We start from the raw sequence: 18,770 nt of genomic DNA, 5'->3' as shown, positions 1-18,770 counted from the left end.
ACTTGCCTGCACTTGGTGCTATTCCTGGGTTCGTTTTAGAGGTTTGGAAAGAACTAACCTCAGGGGTAATGTTTAAACACTCTCACTTTAGACTAAGTAACCTTTAAGAACCATTGGTTCGAATGCACACAATCAACTTAACTTTTTACCACTATGCAGAATTCCAGTGATTTATAATAATTTCATTAGGCTTCTCTTTAAATGCAATACAGCTTTTTATTAAGCAAATCTTAGCAAGAGCACAGCATCAATTCATGATTAAAACAATTAATTATTTCTGATTAAAAATGAGACTAAAGTAAATAAATTGAGCGTACCTGACAATCTTCTCTAATTATTAAATTTAGGAGAGAGAGCAAACAGCATGGCCACTACCGTATCACTCGGTCTTGTCTTGCGTCTGGGAAAAGCACTCAGTTGTCCGGAGGACTCGGTACGATGTCTTCTTTGTGGACAAAAGGATCTTATCCCTTGGCAGGGGGGAGCGGAGGAGTCCTGTAAGCCAATCGTTGGTCTGGCAGTTATCTTCTGGAATTGGCTGGAACGTTAGTGCTTACGCCCCAGCTGTCTTCTCTGTGGTATGGTGGTGATGGGAAACCCTCGTCTGGTCAGGCTGTAGTGGGGCACTGGGTCTCCCAGCCCCGGGGAGGGGAACAGCCCGGTGCTGTTGCCTCCTTTGCCTCTTCGGGTGTAGTCGGATCTTCCCTCTATTGGTTTCTTCTGGATAACTTCAGAACCTCTTAGGACTCTCCGTTTGGCAGAGTGTGGTCTTCGCTTGTTGAACAAAGTCAGAAAAAGACTTTGCTTCCAACGATGTCCTCAGCGATCTCTGGAGCCTAAGTCCCGCGTCGTCTTCCCGTCTCTCGGGCAAAAGAGGAAGGTGAAGATTCTTCAGAACTCTGGCCAAGTTCCCTTTGCTGTTCTTCTGACGGCTCCGGCGAACAACTCCCAACAAATGTCTCTGCGCTTCCCTTTTTATACTTTCTCTCTCTCTTACAAACACATACACCGTTTTACACACAGTTCTACCTCTTGGTACGCCCATATCCTTGACTCATAGGTCTTAAGACTCAACCTTTTTCCTGTTACACACACAACAGTTGCATAGAATCATGTGTTTTACAGCAAATACATTTAACACATACTCAGTTGCTATGACAATGTTCTGCAAATAGGCCTCAGCCCATCCTGTCATCCTGTGGAAACTCCAAGTTCCTCATTTCTAAGGGGACTTCTGCCATTCTCACTTCTGCTTTCTTAAGGCCTGGACACACAAGCCTATGAGGCCTGTACGCACACACAGAGCCTAAACAAGGATTACTTCACACAGAATCACTTCTTAAATCATCCTTCTCAATCTGAACATAATAAATCATCTGAGTCATTACTTCAATCAAATCAACACTTCAAAAAATATATATGTATTTTAGCAGGCACAATCATATGGTTAACTTATAATGTTTCTTCTTAAGATCTTTATTTGTCTGCTTTAAAACCTTTGTTACCTTAGGGCTGTAATGAGCCTGAGTCCTCTCTGAGACCTCAACATCTGCATCTTACTTGACACCCCCTTCTTGAGGTCACAGATAGCGACTCCAAGCGATCAGGGGAAGAGGTCAACGTCGTCTTCTGGTGCAGTGAGATCCAGCAGGTCTCCAAGCTGCATCTCAGTGTCAGTGGTGGTTACAACTTCTTCAACGATGTAGAGCTCTCCAGGTGACTGCTCCCAGCTGTCGATCACTCGCAACTCTGATAAGTCAGGAAATGCAGGTCGTTGGACGCCCTGCACCACTGCCACTGCAGGCGTCTCTGGTCGTTGGATACCCTGCACAGCAGCCACTTTGGGCATCGTGAGTTGCTCGATGGCGCGTTCGATGTCCACCAGCACGTCTGGGACCGTCATAGTAGGATGCGTGTCTTGGCACCCCAATATTTCAGGTGTAGACTGTACCTCCGATATCTCAGGCGGGTCGTCCGTTAGAGGTGTCGGAGGCCGTGAAGGTATGGGTGACAGCACCGGAGGTAGCTGACATTCTGCTTCCATCACTGGGAGTGGCATCTCCAGTATTTCACTGAGTTCCTGGCTGTAGTTCCACTGGACCTCCGTTTCTTGTGGTGGAGGCTCAGTCTGCGTGCCTTGGGACCGTCCTTCCGTCTTCTTTGGCGGAGTAGGGGGCCTCTCAACTACTGGCATCGCTGCTTCGATCGGAGTTATAGGTAACTCGGGTAATTTCCATGGTTTCCCTATGGCGACACATCTTCCGTCTGCAACATGGGTTGTGGAGACGCCTTCTCCAGTTGGAAGTTTCCAGAATCTAACATAAACTGGGAGGTAATACCCACTTGGACTTTCTTGACACCATTCTTCAGGCTTGGCTTGATATGCGACCATCGAGCTGCCCATCGGCATGGCCGTGGTTTGTATGCTGATGTGGTGTCCCAGGACAACATTAGGGAGGTAAGCTTCAGGTTTCTTACAATAAATGCCTTGTGCTGTAGTAACAGGGAAGGCTTCCTTGTAACAGATCTCACACCAAAAGGTAGGTGAGACATCCCAGAGGCATTTCTTTTCTTCAATTGTACCCCCACATTTAATGCAGGCTGCACTCATCTGGAATTTAAGCAGACATAGAAACTCTTGATTTCATTTAATATATATATAAATATTCATAGCGTAGCAAGCTAGCGAGCAAAACAGGGCATGGTGTTGCTTCTTATTCTGCCCTGTCATCTCTTTGGGCGCGCCTTTGTGCCATTCTGCTTCTCCAAGGGGATTGCAGGACCACTGGTGGTGTGCGTCCTGGACTTTTTGCTTCTCCTTCTTTCCGAGGAAAGAGGGCTCCGTACAACATGAACCAAACTACTCCAACTACCCCTCTATCTATCAGCAGCCAATACATAACTGCCATAATGCCCCAGCCTACGCCCCAGAGAGTAATGGCGCCGAGCTTGAGCAGCCAACGCCCTCTTCCTCTTTCTTGCAGCGCCATTGCTAGTGTGACTAGATATGCTAACAGCAGCACCACTAGCAACCCTTCGTAGGCGACGCTGATCCATCTCAGGGGGCTGTAGAACAGGGCGGCGAAATCCAATATCGCCCAGGAGACCACACCTGCTCCCTTAAGCAGGCCAACTCGGGTGGTGTCAATCCTGGCTCGTCCCTGGATGTAGGTCATGAACAGGGACAGGGTATTCAGGCCACACCGTCGATAGACGTTGACTAGGGCTTCTTTAGTGAGCCCCAGGATCAGGGTAGCGATTCTCAGTGGCTGGTCCAGGGCCCATGCCCCGGTGCAGCAATGGATGATCCAAGTGACTTCAATAGCCCAAAACTCCATGCATTCTCTGAAGCTGGCTTTGTCGCAAAGCAAAGTGCAGTCACTTACATTGAATCGAGTGCTGTTGTTAGCCATGGTTCTTCTTTTCTTGTTGTAGGGTGTGGTCACTTCTCAATTTGTCCTTGGTTTAGCTGTGGCTGGTTCAAGCTCAGCAAGTAAAATGGCTGAGGCGCGTCCGTGTTCCTCCTCTTATACTGTAGTCCACGCCTCCTTCCGGAGGAGGGACTGCTTCGCCTCCTCCTTCGCGCCTGCGTGGTCGTTCTTCTGGCAGGAGAGGAAGGCAGCTCCAATTCCTCCCTTGATGACTGCGTAGATTATGACCATTATGATGATTATCACTAAAATCATCAGCAAATATGGCCATAACCAGGTGAACAAACTCTTAATCCACCCTCCTACCACCGAAGCTCCTTCTTCGATGGTCTCAACCACAGTTTCTAAGGCTGTCTCGAACGTTCCTTGTACCGTCAAGGTGGCTCTCTCCCACCAGGTGCATTCATGCTCCTTTCTTCCCTGACCACAATGCATCCAACGCTCTTCTGGTGAATGGCAGGTCCCGTTGTTGTAGATTCTGTTGGGGCCCAACCACTCGAACCCTCTGGTTTCTTTACCTTCACAAAGGCTCTTTCTGAAGGCGTGTCCTTCTGCTATGGCGACAGTTGGGTCTGCTACGTGTGGAATGATCTTTCCGTTCACCTCTTTTCTGTTCATCATCTGATGACCCAGAATTGCTTTAGCACATCCCACTCCCTCAGGAATGTCTCTTCTCCATTTCCCACTCTTCTTAACCCATTTCACTTCCAACCCATAGGTCGCGTAGTCTTCTCCATAGTGGCTTTGGCAGTGGTCTTCCCATCCGGGAACCCCCTGGCAATGCTGTCTGGCTAGGCCAATGGTGCACGTCGTGTTAGCTCTGTCACACACCATACGCCATGGCCTTGGATTCACGTAGGGTTCAGGTTTGCTCCATACACCAGGCCAAATGTCTCTTTCTTTGGAATAGACTGTAGCCAAATATTGGTACTTTACCCAGTAGTTGCTGGTCTGGCTCAGGCATGGAACCACCCACTCCTGGATCTCTTGCTTCTGCAGGCCCCACCAAGTAGAGGATTCACTCCTAGTGTGTCCTTCACTCCAGGCCTGTAGAATACCTTTAACTGTTTCGTTGGCCGTCAGTTCGCTGCAGTTGTAGGTCCATGTACCGTAGTATCTGTTCCATTCTTGCCATAATGGGCATCTTGGCGAGGCACCATTACTCACATACTCTTCTCCGTCCAGTGCTTCAACTACTTTTTTCACCACACATTGGTCAATCTTCTGGAAATCCCCTCCTGGAACCCCCATCAGCTCTGGTGGCGTAGGCAGCTTCTGCACATACATGTCAGTTTGTGTTGGTCCTGCCAGACCTTGGCCAGTTCTTGCATAACCCTTCGGGAATGCTCCTCTAAAGTGCTTCACTGGAACTATCCATAGCCAGGGCAAGGTGTCGTTAAGCCAGTTTTCATGGTGTGCCCGTGGTTCAGCTCCATACTTGCCTTTAGTGACGTAGAACATCAGGTGTGTAGCGGGAGTTATTACCAGATAATTCTGTGTTTTACAGTTTGCGAGCATGTTCCAGTAGCAGGGATCTAAGGCTAAGAACTTATCTGCTACACAAGCCTTGATTATTTCCCAATAGCGGTTCTGGCGATGGTTTCTTCTTGGCTTGAAGTTTGGATCTACCAACTGTATAGTAGCTTTCTGGGTAGTTGTACTCACCCCAGGTGCTGGTGTAAGGGTGGCTGAAACTGAACCTGTTTCAGCTACGATGGTGGTTGGAGCTTGGGTTACGTTTCTTGAGGCTTCAGTCACCATTGGTGGCTGTGTTGTTGGAGGCGGTGGGGTATCACATGTGAAGTTGTAGTATCCCCAAAACATCCCATCTGACGGGAGGATTTTGGTACACGTCTCATTCTTGTGGGGTGCTGCATACACAACTTCAGATTTCCAGTAGCCTTTGGTCGTCTGTCCCGGCCATAGGACACATGCCTTCGTACAGTACCATCTTGGGGTTTCCAGGTTTGGATGAACCCAGTTACACTGACCTGTCTTGATCCTGGTTCCATTCCTGATCCAGTACCGGATACCTATTTCTTCAGAGTAGGTCTGCCAGTCTTCCACCATTGTGGTCGCGTTGATCAGGTCTTCTGCTTCAAGGATGTCTCTCCAGGTCTGCAGAGTGGTCTGGTTGTTGGTGGCGTTCGTTCCAATTTCTCCAACCCAGGTTAGGATGTCTGTGGTGAAGTTCTTGCTGTCATCTTTGCCTTGTACTGGGCCCAGCAGCTTCATCACTTCTGGTAGGGCCGTCTGGTTTGTATCATTCCCCCATGCTTGTAGCTTTGGTAGGAATAGATTTCTAGGCTGCGCTTCTCCGCAGGTCTGGTTAAACCTCTTCGTTGAGGTGTAACTAATTTCTGTATAGGCTTCTGCCCATGGTTCTTCTCCGAGAACATATAGTATAGTTAGGACTGATGCACATCCTACTATAACTGCTAAAACTCTAATCGCTAGACATATCCAAATCCATTTACCGTTCCGTGGTCGTTGTCGTGTTTGTGAATGCCGTTCATCCATGTCGAATTCTTCATCTAGGCCCATAAATTTTTTGCTTTTTGGGGACATTTTCATCCCCGGGTCTTCTTTTGATGCGTCTGTGGATTCTTCTTCTGGTGGTTTGGGGAAGATAGCCTTTAGCTCCTCGTAGCGTTCCCTCTCTTCATCTCCGCAAACTCTTCCTTCAAGTAACCTTGTGTAGATGGGAAGCCGGTACTTATCAAGCCGTGGGTCCAGCCCTCGCCACACCCATCTCCATGACGTAATGATCAGCCGATCTGGCTTTGGTAGGGGCCCTTGAGCAATTCTTGAGTACTGATCAAAAGGTCTCACCTTTAACCCTCTCCGGGCCGCTTCATAGGGGGAATCTAATGAATAGTAGTACCGCTGTTCATTCCAAGCTCTGGCGTTGCGTGGTCCTGATTCTCGACTTTGCAGCAACTCGGCGTACAGCGGGTGGCCTTCTGGAGTCACTAGTTCCACCAACTTCGCCTTTCGTTCATGGTAGTACCACTCTCCTCTTCCCTCACTCACTATAGGCCTTTCTACTGTTCTGGGAAACATTTTTCTCCCATCCAGATTCGTAGGAACTTTTTTCTCTTGGACTATCATTCGCAGTGGAAGGTTCCAGTTCTCTAGAACATACCTGTTAGGGTCGTCCATGCGTTTTCTCAGCTTCCTGTACATGTAGGGGTTGGATGTCCAGACCACTAATTCTCCCACACTGATCTCAACATATTCTCCCTGCCATGGGTCGGCATAGTTGGGTCCCCAAGTCAGCTTGATGCTCGTCCCTCCCCAGGGAATACAGGCTACATTCAGGATCCAGGGGCCTGCGACCGGGCAGGTTGGCACTGGCTGGTCCTTCCATCTACCCCTTGATTCTTCGTATCTTTTCTGCCTTTCCTGGAGTTCTTTTCCTTTCACTATGCACAGAGTACACACTTTAATTGACCCGGTTCGGTCATTGTCTGGATTTCTAGAATACTCGTAGTTGGTACAAAAATAATTCAGTGTGCCACACTCGTTGTTGGTGTATTCAAAATCTCTTTTGGGACGATCCAAATATATCTTTCCATTAATCTCTTGTATACATGGTCGCCCCGTATACCTATCATTACACAGATATGGTCGGCGTGGCATTATGTACAAGGAGAGGCTTTATCTTACTATCGGCTAGGATCGGAATCCTTCCTCCTTTTGTCGTTCCTTCGTCCTGAGTTTCCTCTCAATCCGCCTGCGGGCCGCTTCTTGGTGCAAGGTTTCAGGATCTGGACTGGTTTATCCTCAGGTTCGGTCTCGGGTGAGACAGTGAAGAGGGGCTTCAGTGCTCGTGCCAGCTCCGCTTCTTCATCTCGTGTGATCCTTCCTTTGAGTAACTCCGTGTAGATAGGAGCAGGGTACTTGTCTATCTCTGGGTCCAGCCCTCTCCACACCCATTTCCATGACGTCACGATCAACCGATCTGGCCTTGGCAATGGTCCTTCAGCAATTTGTGCGAACAATCCTGCATTCATTTGCACTCCTCTTCGGGCCTCCTCAAAAGGGGTGTCTTCTAGGTAGTCTTCTGCCGTTCCGCCATCCCTTTTAGCGTTTCTTCTGCCCGATTCTCGGATCTGCAATAGCTCAGCATATAGTGGCTGGTCTCCTGGCGCCACCAACTCCATCACCTTGGCTTTTCGGTCATGGTAGAACCAGTTTCCTCGCCCAGGATATATGAGAGGACTTTCCACTGTTCTTGGAAGCAGGTATCCTCCATTCTGCCTTGGGTGGATTTCTATTTCTTGGGTGATTGTACGCAGAGGAAGACTTCGGTTTTCAAGGAGATAGCAGCTAGGATTCACTATCCGATATCTCATCTTCCTATACATATAAGGGCTGGAGGTCCAGATTACCCTCCTTCCTATACTGATCTCGCAGTACTCACCCTGCCATGGGTCAGCGTAGTTAGGCCCCCATGTCAGTTTGACTTCTGTTGACCCCCACGAGAAGCAGGCCACATTTAGGATCCAAGGAGACGACTTTGGGCAGGGGGGCACCGCTTTCCATATCCAGTGCTTTCTTTGGTTCACATCGTCGAACCGTCTCTGCCTCATTTGAAGATCGATCCCTCTCACTACACGTGGCGCACGTATAGGAAATGGTCCAGATTTCTGCGTATCCGGGTCTCTGGTGTACTCAAAATTAGAGCAAAAATAGTTCACTGTCCCACATTCTCTATTAATGTACTTGAAATCTCTTTCTGGGGAGTCTAAGTATATTCTACCATTACATTCTTGTATATATGGCCTTCCAGAATGCAATTCTACATCCGTGTATGGTGCATACACTGGTAGATACGGCATTTCACAACGACAGGTTGACCTTACTGTTGGCTGGGTTCAGGATTCTTCTTTCCTCTCCCAACTCTCTTGGTGAGGCCTTTGATTCTTAACCAAACGCTCTCCTTCTCTTTCTCCCCCTTCTTGGCAGAATCTTCTTCAGGCTTCACTTCTCTCTGTACCTCGGACACGTCTGCCCCCAGCGAGTACACACCCACGAATGGCACAATGACCATGCGCACTCGTACTTTCACCGTTATCGTCTGATGCGGTCTTGTAGGCGTGGCTGCCCTTGACACCCAGGAGTTCACCACTTGGACGCTTCCTTCTCGGCGCCAGTCTTCTGGTGTGACAGTGTACTCTGCAGACTTTTCCTTGGCTTTCATGCCCGAGTGGCCCCATGCGTCGAGGCTTGTGACGCTGTAGTAGAGATTTGTGCCTCTGGCACCTTCTTCTCTTGGCACTGGTCCAGCGTCTACTAAGGGGATGGTTGAATCAGCATACACTTCTTCTACTAACCTATCCCAGGTAGTCAGCTCCCATGGTCCTTCCCAACCATGCGCTTGTGCCATCTCTCTGTGAGGGCCTGGAATCGTTTCCATACCTGATGTATACTTGGGCCCATCTGGGTCACGATAGACCCTGAACACCAGAGGGACTTGTGTTGTCGCTAGTGGCGGAGACATCATTTCTGCTGCAGCCGTGCTGTAAGGCCAGGCCCTCTGGATGGTCTTCTTCCAGAGCGGTTGCTCCCGGACCTCACCCTTGGTGGCTCCTTTTTCTTCATCCTGTATCGGAGGATACAGTGGCGGTGCTGATGGCTCTCCCTCACCCTCGGGGGTCCAGGCTGAGGTTGATGCTTCTCTTTCGTCACCTTCAATCTCCCCTGGTCCCAACGCTTGGAGAGGATCGACCATCTTCCTCACCTGCCATCCTTCGGCTTCACCAGTTTGTACCAGCTGCCCACACTTTCTCTGGAGGCTGCAGCTGCTGCAGTAGTAGAGCCTGTCTCCATCCCACTGACAAGCACACTCCGTAGTCTCTGGCCTTACCCCGCGTAGATCCCATTGGGTGATGAAGATCAGCCTGGGTAACTTATCTATTCTGCATAACCCACAAACATAGGCATCAATTACCTTTACTGGTTTATGGTGCAGACTTTTCATCTCTCTTCGTTTTGGCTTAACCTTTGTAGGTTTTTCTTGCCCTGGTCCTTCCCATTGGACCGTCAGGGTGGTTGGCTTCCAGCAAACCACACAGTTGTTGGTCATCTTCTTCCATTCTAACATCTCTTTTCTTCTGACAGGAATCCTTTTTTAGCATAGTCCAATTTCTTCAGGGCTCTGCCTGCCCAGAGTCCCGTAGTACTTCTCCGCATAGTAACCACCCCTTTAACGTTGGCTACTCCGATGAAGGGTGGTAAGCCTTGTGTGCTCGTAGCCATGGTTTTTGATTCCTGGTTTTCTCTAGTCTGGAACTGGCTTAAGCTGCTCCACTCCTTGGATTCCTCCTCTTTTTAGCAAAACTGTGTTGCTGTCTAAAACTTCTTTTATTATGTCAGGCTTCTCGTATTTGGCTTTCACCGCTGTGCCTGTGGGTGCGTCTCTGGCCTTCACCCACACTCGCTGTCCAACTTGGAATGGCACTTTAGGGCTTGGTGCTGCCATCTTATCCTCAGAGCCCCGCCCTATTTCTTCTGACACAAAGGGGCGTTGATTTAGCTCCTCGGAAGGGGAAGGCCTATCAGCTCGATGTCTGTCGTTCAGGGCCTTTCCTATTTCTAGGGTTTTAGTGCTCCATTCTTTGGAATTTGCATTCTTGCCTATCCAGTTCTTTACCAGCCCAATGGCTCGCTCGACCACTCCATTTGCTTGTGGCGTGTATGGAGGTGAATAAATCCTCATCACCCCATACTGTTGGCACCATGCATCCACTTTTGCATTCTTGAAGTGTGTCCCATTGTCTGTTCTCAATTCTTTTGGCACCCCTAGTATGCCACACGTCTGTTCCAACATGCTAACTACACTGTTGCCGTTAGCTTTCTTCACTGGTTTAGTAACCACATAGCCTGACATTGAATCAACTAGCACTAAAAGGTATTTCTCACCTCTTTTCCCTGTAACCCCCATTGGGCCTGCTACGTCCATGCAGATAGAACCCCAGGGAATAGTGCTCTTGATGGTGAGCCCGTCTACTCTTTGCCCTCGGCGTCCTGCGTTGTATCGACCACATACTTCACAGGCCCTCAGTACTTGTCGCACACGGCGCTCTGGAATCCAGAGTTGCAGCTTTTCCAGCTCCCTACGGGTAGGAAGCGTGCTCACATGGCCTAGCGCCTCATGTACGGCCCGCACCACTTCTTCCACGTACTTCTCTGGGACAATTTTTCCTTTAGGGGTTTGGTCCCATTCCTCGATCCCGACAAAGACGAATTTTCTCATCTGGACGAAACGATCTACTTCGTCGTTTCCCTTCCAGTGGGCCCCCTCTCTTGTATGGGCCCGTTGGTGCCTCACTTCGAGGTCCATATTCATTCTTAACTCGGCAATTTTTTGCCACAAATCACGGTGTGCTACCGTTTTGCCTTTAGCAGTTTCAAAACCATTTTCTTCCCAAATGGCTAAGTCTTCATTCAGAGCTTGTGCACAGTAAGAACTATCTGTTATTACTCTAGCTCTTTTAACCTTTCTTTTTTCTAGCTCCAGCAGGCCCTCTAGGACCGCTGTGACTTCTCCTGTCTGTGCACTGCCTTCTGCTTTACCTTTCTGTCGGTAACGCTCTTTTTCACCTTGCTTGAGGATGAAGCCCCAATAGGCAGTGCTGTCTGGACCCTTTCTCGATCCGTCGGTGTACAGAGTCCATTCATATGGATCCTCTGTTGGTTCTTCAGGCTTTGGTGCTTTCTTACTTGCGGGTTGAGTTGGCCCAATCTCGAGGTCTGGGTCCAGTAGGATGTCTTCCCATCTTCCCCATCTCGCATTGGTCGCCTTGGTACTTTCTACAGTGGCCTTTCTCAGGAATCGGTGTACCTGGCTCTGGGTGTTGACTTTGATGCCCTGACCCTGTGCCAGGTCCTTCAGGGCACTCCAGTATCTTGCCAGGACTGCCAATTCCTTTTCTTCTGGTGGGTACTTCTTCTCCACGGATGTCAGTGTGTAGCTCCATAGAGCCACAATTCCTGCTCCTTCATTACTGACTTTTACCACGGCGTCGTCGTCGTCGCAGCTCGTCTCAGCTACCAATCTGGTCGTCAGGCTTCTGGGCTCCAACCGTAGGGCTCCCTGGATCGCCTTCTTCAGTTCTTCCAGATGGTGCTGGTCTGCTGCTGTCCATGTCCAAGTCTTGTCGTGGTCCTCTTCAGGCTGGTCTTCAGCTTTCTTCAATCTTGCATACAGCGATCTGGCATACTTCTGGTACCCAGGGACATGGTCTCTCACGTAGTTGCACAAACCTAGGATCTGTTGTAGCTCTCTTAGTGATCCTGGAGGTCTAATTTGCTCCAGTTTCTCTCGGTATCCTTCAGAGATCCCTAGGTCGGTTGAGACCTGGAATCCTAAGTAGTTTACCTCAAACTGGCCAAATTGACACTTTTTCAGGTTCAGCTTTAGGCCTGCTTCTGTCAGCTTCTCAACAATCTTTTGCAGCTTTGCCAGATGTTCTTCCTCAGAGTCGTCTGCGATGAACACGTCGTCAATGTAGATTGTTGCTCCAAGTCCTTGTAATATATCCATTACAGCGGCTTGGAACACATTTGGTGAATTCTTGAAGCCCTGGGGCAGTCGGGTCCAGACATAAGCTTTTCCCTTATGCGTGAATGCTGTTTTGCCTTGTGAGGCTTTGGCGAGGCGCAGGGAGAAGAATCCGTTCGCTAGGTCAATACAGGACTTGTACTTCTTGACCTGTAGAGTCTTCAGGGTGCCTTGGGGATTGATCAAACTTGCCTTGTTCGCGGTTGTCCGACGGTTAAGGGCTTTAAAGTTGATCACTGGCCTCCATCCTCCACCCGCCGACTCAGGTTTCTTCACTGCCTGGATTGGGCTGTTGGTTATTGGATTCGGTTCCTCTCGGATTATCCCCAGTGCGCTCAGCTCTTTGACGATCAGGTCCATTTCTTCTACTGCACCTGGATTGAGGGGATATTGGCGGACCGCTGGATGCACTCCTCCAATCATAGTATGGGTGTACTTCTCCCCAATATCCCCACAATCATTCTTGAACCGCGCTACCTTGGCTCTGGAGATGATTTCTTTCAGCCGCTCTTTTCCTGCAGCTGACAGATCACTCTCTTCAACCTTCTGTGCCGCGACCTCTTCTACATTGACTGGCTTGTACCACTGCTTGAGCTGGAACTCTTCTTGTTGAGGGGTAAAGCGGATCAGGCGAGCCCGCAACTTCTTCAGTCTCTCGACTGGCATGTTCTTCTTGGGTTGATGTAGCCGTTTTAGGTCTTTTGTCGTTACCAGATTGAAAGGCCCAAGAACCCATACAATTCCTTTCCAAATTGCATATGGGAACTCCCTAACTGCTCCATCAGCTAGTTGGGCCTGTAGGTGTCCTGCTATGTCGAGGCTCTTGCGGGTCATCGACACCTCTGCCCCGGAGTCTACTTGGTAAGGGACTCCATCCACATCAGTGTAGATTTCATCCCCCTTCCAGTAGGCATGTTCCAGGGTGACCCGTGCCTCTTGGGCCATCATTTAGCCGGCCCCTGAGTGCCCGCTGCTTGGCGAGCGGCCCGGAGGGCGTCTCTCTGCTCCGGGGTCAGCTTTCTGTACTCGTCTGGGGGCAGGTAATCACTCTTCCTTTCACCAGCCGGCTTCTGTGTCTGTCGAGGCTGGAATGGTTGCTTGTTCTGGGCCGGTCTTGCCTGGTCTCTGGGGGCTGGTCTGTTAGGCCAGGACCGAGAGCGCTGTGGTGGGTTTGGTTCTCTTGGTCGTTGAGGGGTCTCTTGTGGTGGCTTAGCCTTTGGTGGCTGCTGCTGTGACTCCTTCTCTTTTCTCGTCTGGTAGAACCTCCTCTTCAGGTCCCACCCCTTTACTGCTGCATTGAGCTGGGTTACTGTGGTTTCATACGGCATGGCGGCGAAGTCTACCTCATCCCTCTGGTTTTTAGTCAGGGCCCTCAGGGCTCTTATATACCTTGTCGGCGGAAATTTGTCTTGGATCTCATGCCAGATGAGGGTGAGGGTCTGTCCCTTCTCCAGCCTTGCTTTGGCTCTGAGTAACCAGCTCTCTTCATCATCTGAGTCTTCAAGCACCAACCGATCATAATGGCTCTGAGAAGTTTCTCCCTCTTTCACTGAGTTACCTGTTGCATAGGTCAACCACAGCTTTCTGGCTTCTTCGCACGTAGTGGTGTTCTTCACCAGTGACCAGTTGTCTCTCAGGTAATTTACCATACTTTGCCCAGGCTCTTTGTCCTTCACCAGCATTTTGACCTTTTTGAACTCTGTGAAGCCCTGGGCTGGTGTCAGCAGGCTCATCGCATTACCTGCTGCTCCAGCCACGGATGCTGCTGGGGCCTTCTGTGGCTGTGGCTGCTGTTGGGGTCTTTCTCCGGTTTCTTCATCCTCGGAAAAATCTTCCAACATTGCCTTTTCCACTTCTTTGGAGTAACTGTACGCTGCCCTCTTCATTCTCCGAAGCATCACATCATGGGTTATGGCGATGAAGGCCGTTCTGAAACCAGCTGTCAGCTGCGTACATGCTGCTAGAGTCCCATAACTAGGCATCATCAATATATTAGCCCATTCCACAATTGTAGCACTCACCGGCAGGATTTTCCTCTCATCTGGTTTTTCAGCCCAGCTGACTGGCACATCATAGCTGGTCTGGCCGACTTCCGGCATGTATGCTTGCCTCTCATCTCTGGTTTTAATGGGGCCGAAGCTTGGATCTCTTGCCAACCTTTCTGAGGTTTTTCTTACTGACACCATTTCTACTGGTTTCTTCTCACCCTTTCTGGTGCCAACTCTGAGGTCTTTTGGAGGGTTAGGTGTCTGATGGGGGACTGATTCCAGTGACTGGTCGTCTTCTTGCTCTTCTTCTTCATCGGACGACTCACTGCTGCTTATCACGATATCTGGTTCTGGTGCTGGATTGACGGTAACACGCCTTGGCTCCAAACTAGTGCGTCGTCTTGGGACAGGAGGCGTTGGTCCTGGAGTGATGGGTGAAACTACTGGACCTGTAGGTACAGGGGTCCTTGGTGTTCTCTGCTCTCTTGGGTCCTGCCCAGTGGTCTGCAGGTTGGTATAGTCGCCTTCGGGGATTGCGGCTTCCATGGCCCCTTCTTGGTCCCGTAGGTACAACCTCTGTACCACAGCTCCCGGAGGAGTCTCTTGCTTCCATATCACCATGGACTTGGGTTGAGACTGGCTCTGTACGTAGCTGTGTTCACCCCCAGGGTAAGCTCCGGGCGGGGCTGCTTCACCAGGTGTGGATGATTTTCTCTCCCGCTCAGGGCTGAACACCTCAGGCAGCTTTGCTCCGTCCTCTGCTGGTCGATCCGTCTTCCCCTTTGCCTTAAGGCCTCTCGCCTTCTCTGCATCCTTGCAGGGCTTCAGTATGCGATCTCTCCGCTCTTTGTTCTGGGCTTGAGAGGTCATGACCACCAGTTGCTTCAGTTCATTACAAACCTCATGCGCCATCAGCTGCCATTTCGCTGCTCTTGTGGCCGCCTCTTCTGCCACTTCCCAGGGCAGCGTGTTGGATCTCAGTCCATCAGCACAGATGACCACTCTCCTGTACTTCAGGTCATTTGCTTTCGCCAGTCCTTTGATCAGGGCACCATACAGCCTTTTTCTGTATGACTCTATGTCGTCTCCCTCACGATACTCATCTTCTATCACATGGATTATTGAGTAGTACGTTGAATCTCCTCCGCTGGTTACCACCACAGATCTACATCCGTCTGGACGATTTCTATTCTCTTTACTGGCTTCTTCTCTCTCCTTCTTGTACTCTTCGCCACCTCTGCGTGCGAGCGCCTTTCTGAAAGCTGTATTTCTGACTTTCAGGATGGAGGAGGATATCACCAGCAGGGCGTCTGCGTGGTACTGCCAAGGGTCTCCTTCGATGTAGTAAGCTGTAGCGCCCGTCTGGTTGCCGAACTTTTTACCATCTGTGGGCAACGGTGGTAGGATGGGGAGGATCCTCTCGGATCTGTCGCTCACTGACTCGTCCTTGGTGCAGAGGTCGTCGACTGGGTAGTCTGCAATGGCGTATGCGGCTTGGTACGCCTTTAAGGATTGAAGGGCCTTCTGTGTGGTTTGGAGAACTTCGTCGGTTGCTTGCACCCTCTCACGGCCTGCAGGAGTCAGAGTAGGGTAGTTTCCTGCGAAACTTGGTCGAGGCATTGGGTATGTGCGGCTTGGTTCACCAACTTCCATCAGGGCTTCCCATTTGGCGAACCCTGTTGGCTTTGGCAGCCCGGCATACTCAAGCCCCCCTGGCTCTTCGTCTGAGTCCTCCGACTCGATCACGGATCCGGTGTGTGTTTGTTCACTCCGCCGGTCTTCTTCAATCGTCATCTGGCTTCTTGAGGCCCTATATTCATGTATGGGCCTCAACACATCTCTGTGGTCCCTCGGGATCGCCGTTGCCCGGACGCGGTTGGCAATCAGGACTGGAGTCACCTCTGTCTCTTTGGCGAGCATCTTCACCACAGGGTCATATTCTGGAGAAGGACTCAAAAGCATGACAACTTTCGACATTGGAGCGGTTCTCATTGATTCTTTCAGATACTCACCCCACCAGATTAACCATTGTCTCGCCCCATCCTTCGACTTTGGTGGTGTCGACAGGGCTCCTAGCACTGTCAACCAGTGCTTTCCTATTTTCTCGTGGGAGGTGAAGCACCCGTCTTTGTCAAGGCCTTCCTGTATTTGCTCTTTTAGTTGCGCTTCTGTCAGCCTCTGGTTGAAGTTGCGCACATGCTTCCTTATTCCTTCTTCCCAGGTATCCCATCCTTTACCTGCCAGGACAATCTGGTACTGGAAGGTCGGAGTGAGGTCTGGGCGAAGCATCTTTGAAGTGGAATCTTTCACTACTTCGCTGATCGTTGTTTCCCCCGGCACTGGGGCTTCGGAGGATGGATCCTCTTCTTCTTGCTCACCGGACCCTCCGGCTTTTGTCTCGTCTTGTGGGGCTGTCGCCTCTTCTGTATCAGGGACGAGTACATCTTTGTCCTGCTGGCTCTCAGCCATCGTCTTTGTCGTCTCGAGTCGTCTGCTCCCTCAAAACCTCTCGTAGGACCGTTGAGCAGGGATGAGTGCAGACCTCGTCTAGCTGCTCCGCGGTGCCTCTTTTCTGGGATGCGCTGGCCCAAGGTCACTGCGGCTTCTTCTAGCCTGCGGTTCTCACTGTACCTCCCGTCAGGCGTGATGATCCCGAGTCTCTCTGTCGGCTGATCACCCGTGCTGTGGATCCTCGGTCAGAAGGTCTCGTCTTCTCCTTCCCCGATCTCCGCAGCGTGGACCCTCGGTCAGAAGAGATTGGCCCTCTCTTCCCCAGTTTCCACTAAAAGGTTCTGGCGGTTGATTCTAGGTGTCGGTGCCGGACCCTCAGAATCTTCTTTTGGACACTTCTTTCTTCACTCGTGCCCACCCAGGGACGCCATGTTCGCCAGTCTAGCCTTTTTCAACCCTTGCCTCAGGTTAAAATTGGTCCAGCTCTCTGTTTAAAGGGTTAGATTCTATCTGCCTATTAGTATTTTCACCTAACAGGTTTCAGCAGAATAAATTAAGCTGGAATCGAGAGACACTCGCCCAGGTTCTAACTGCCTTGCATCCGAATGTCTCACCCCTCTTATCTGATAAATGCTATCCCACCAAGCAGCTTTCTAAGTGGTAGAATTGATCTATCATACACATTCGTTATCGGTCAGCTGCTCTCATAGGACTTGCCTGCACTTGGTGCTATTCCTGGGTTCGTTTTAGAGGTTTGGAAAGAACTAACCTCAGGGGTAATGTTTAAACACTCTCACTTTAGACTAAGTAACCTTTAAGAACCATTGGTTCGAATGCACACAATCAACTTAACTTTTTACCACTATGCAGAATTCCAGTGATTTATAATAATTTCATTAGGCTTCTCTTTAAATGCAATACAGCTTTTTATTAAGCAAATCTTAGCAAGAGCACAGCATCAATTCATGATTAAAACAATTAATTATTTCTGATTAAAAATGAGACTAAAGTAAATAAATTGAGCGTACCTGACAATCTTCTCTAATTATTAAATTTAGGAGAGAGAGCAAACAGCATGGCCACTACCGTATCACTCGGTCTTGTCTTGCGTCTGGGAAAAGCACTCAGTTGTCCGGAGGACTCGGTACGATGTCTTCTTTGTGGACAAAAGGATCTTATCCCTTGGCAGGGGGGAGCGGAGGAGTCCTGTAAGCCAATCGTTGGTCTGGCAGTTATCTTCTGGAATTGGCTGGAACGTTAGTGCTTACGCCCCAGCTGTCTTCTCTGTGGTATGGTGGTGATGGGAAACCCTCGTCTGGTCAGGCTGTAGTGGGGCACTGGGTCTCCCAGCCCCGGGGAGGGGAACAGCCCGGTGCTGTTGCCTCCTTTGCCTCTTCGGGTGTAGTCGGATCTTCCCTCTATTGGTTTCTTCTGGATAACTTCAGAACCTCTTAGGACTCTCCGTTTGGCAGAGTGTGGTCTTCGCTTGTTGAACAAAGTCAGAAAAAGACTTTGCTTCCAACGATGTCCTCAGCGATCTCTGGAGCCTAAGTCCCGCGTCGTCTTCCCGTCTCTCGGGCAAAAGAGGAAGGTGAAGATTCTTCAGAACTCTGGCCAAGTTCCCTTTGCTGTTCTTCTGACGGCTCCGGCGAACAACTCCCAACAAATGTCTCTGCGCTTCCCTTTTTATACTTTCTCTCTCTCTTACAAACACATACACCGTTTTACACACAGTTCTACCTCTTGGTACGCCCATATCCTTGACTCATAGGTCTTAAGACTCAACCTTTTTCCTGTTACACACACAACAGTTGCATAGAATCATGTGTTTTACAGCAAATACATTTAACACATACTCAGTTGCTATGACAATGTTCTGCAAATAGGCCTCAGCCCATCCTGTCATCCTGTGGAAACTCCAAGTTCCTCATTTCTAAGGGGACTTCTGCCATTCTCACTTCTGCTTTCTTAAGGCCTGGACACACAAGCCTATGAGGCCTGTACGCACACACAGAGCCTAAACAAGGATTACTTCACACAGAATCACTTCTTAAATCATCCTTCTCAATCTGAACATAATAAATCATCTGAGTCATTACTTCAATCAAATCAACACTTCAAAAAATATATATGTATTTTAGCAGGCACAATCATATGGTTAACTTATAATGTTTCTTCTTAAGATCTTTATTTGTCTGCTTTAAAACCTTTGTTACCTTAGGGCTGTAATGAGCCTGAGTCCTCTCTGAGACCTCAACATCTGCATCTTACTTGACAACATGTAGCCACAGTTTGCTTTTAATGCGGCATCGTGTTTCTCTGTGCACACGG

The 18,770-nt window shown here is 49.6% G+C and overlaps 1 protein-coding gene and 1 long non-coding RNA gene across 2 annotated transcripts in view; both read right to left on the bottom strand.

Moving 5' to 3' along the window:
- Positions 1–18,770, bottom strand: part of xpr1a (xenotropic and polytropic retrovirus receptor 1a) — a 133,951-nt gene that overhangs the window by 95,970 nt on the left and 19,211 nt on the right. The gene's annotated exons all lie outside the window — the stretch shown is intronic.
- LOC127533782 (uncharacterized) lies at positions 1,389–18,718 on the bottom strand. The gene is made up of 2 exons (XR_007941658.1): positions 18,647–18,718; positions 1,389–1,487 (listed from the first exon to the last, which is right to left on the bottom strand). It is a non-coding gene; the product is annotated as an uncharacterized LOC127533782 (long non-coding RNA).

The sequence above is a fragment of the Acanthochromis polyacanthus genome, chromosome 4 (assembly GCF_021347895.1).
Source record: "Acanthochromis polyacanthus isolate Apoly-LR-REF ecotype Palm Island chromosome 4, KAUST_Apoly_ChrSc, whole genome shotgun sequence".
NCBI classification, from domain to species: domain Eukaryota; kingdom Metazoa; phylum Chordata; class Actinopteri; family Pomacentridae; genus Acanthochromis; species Acanthochromis polyacanthus.
This window is presented reverse-complemented; position numbering and strand designations above follow the sequence as displayed.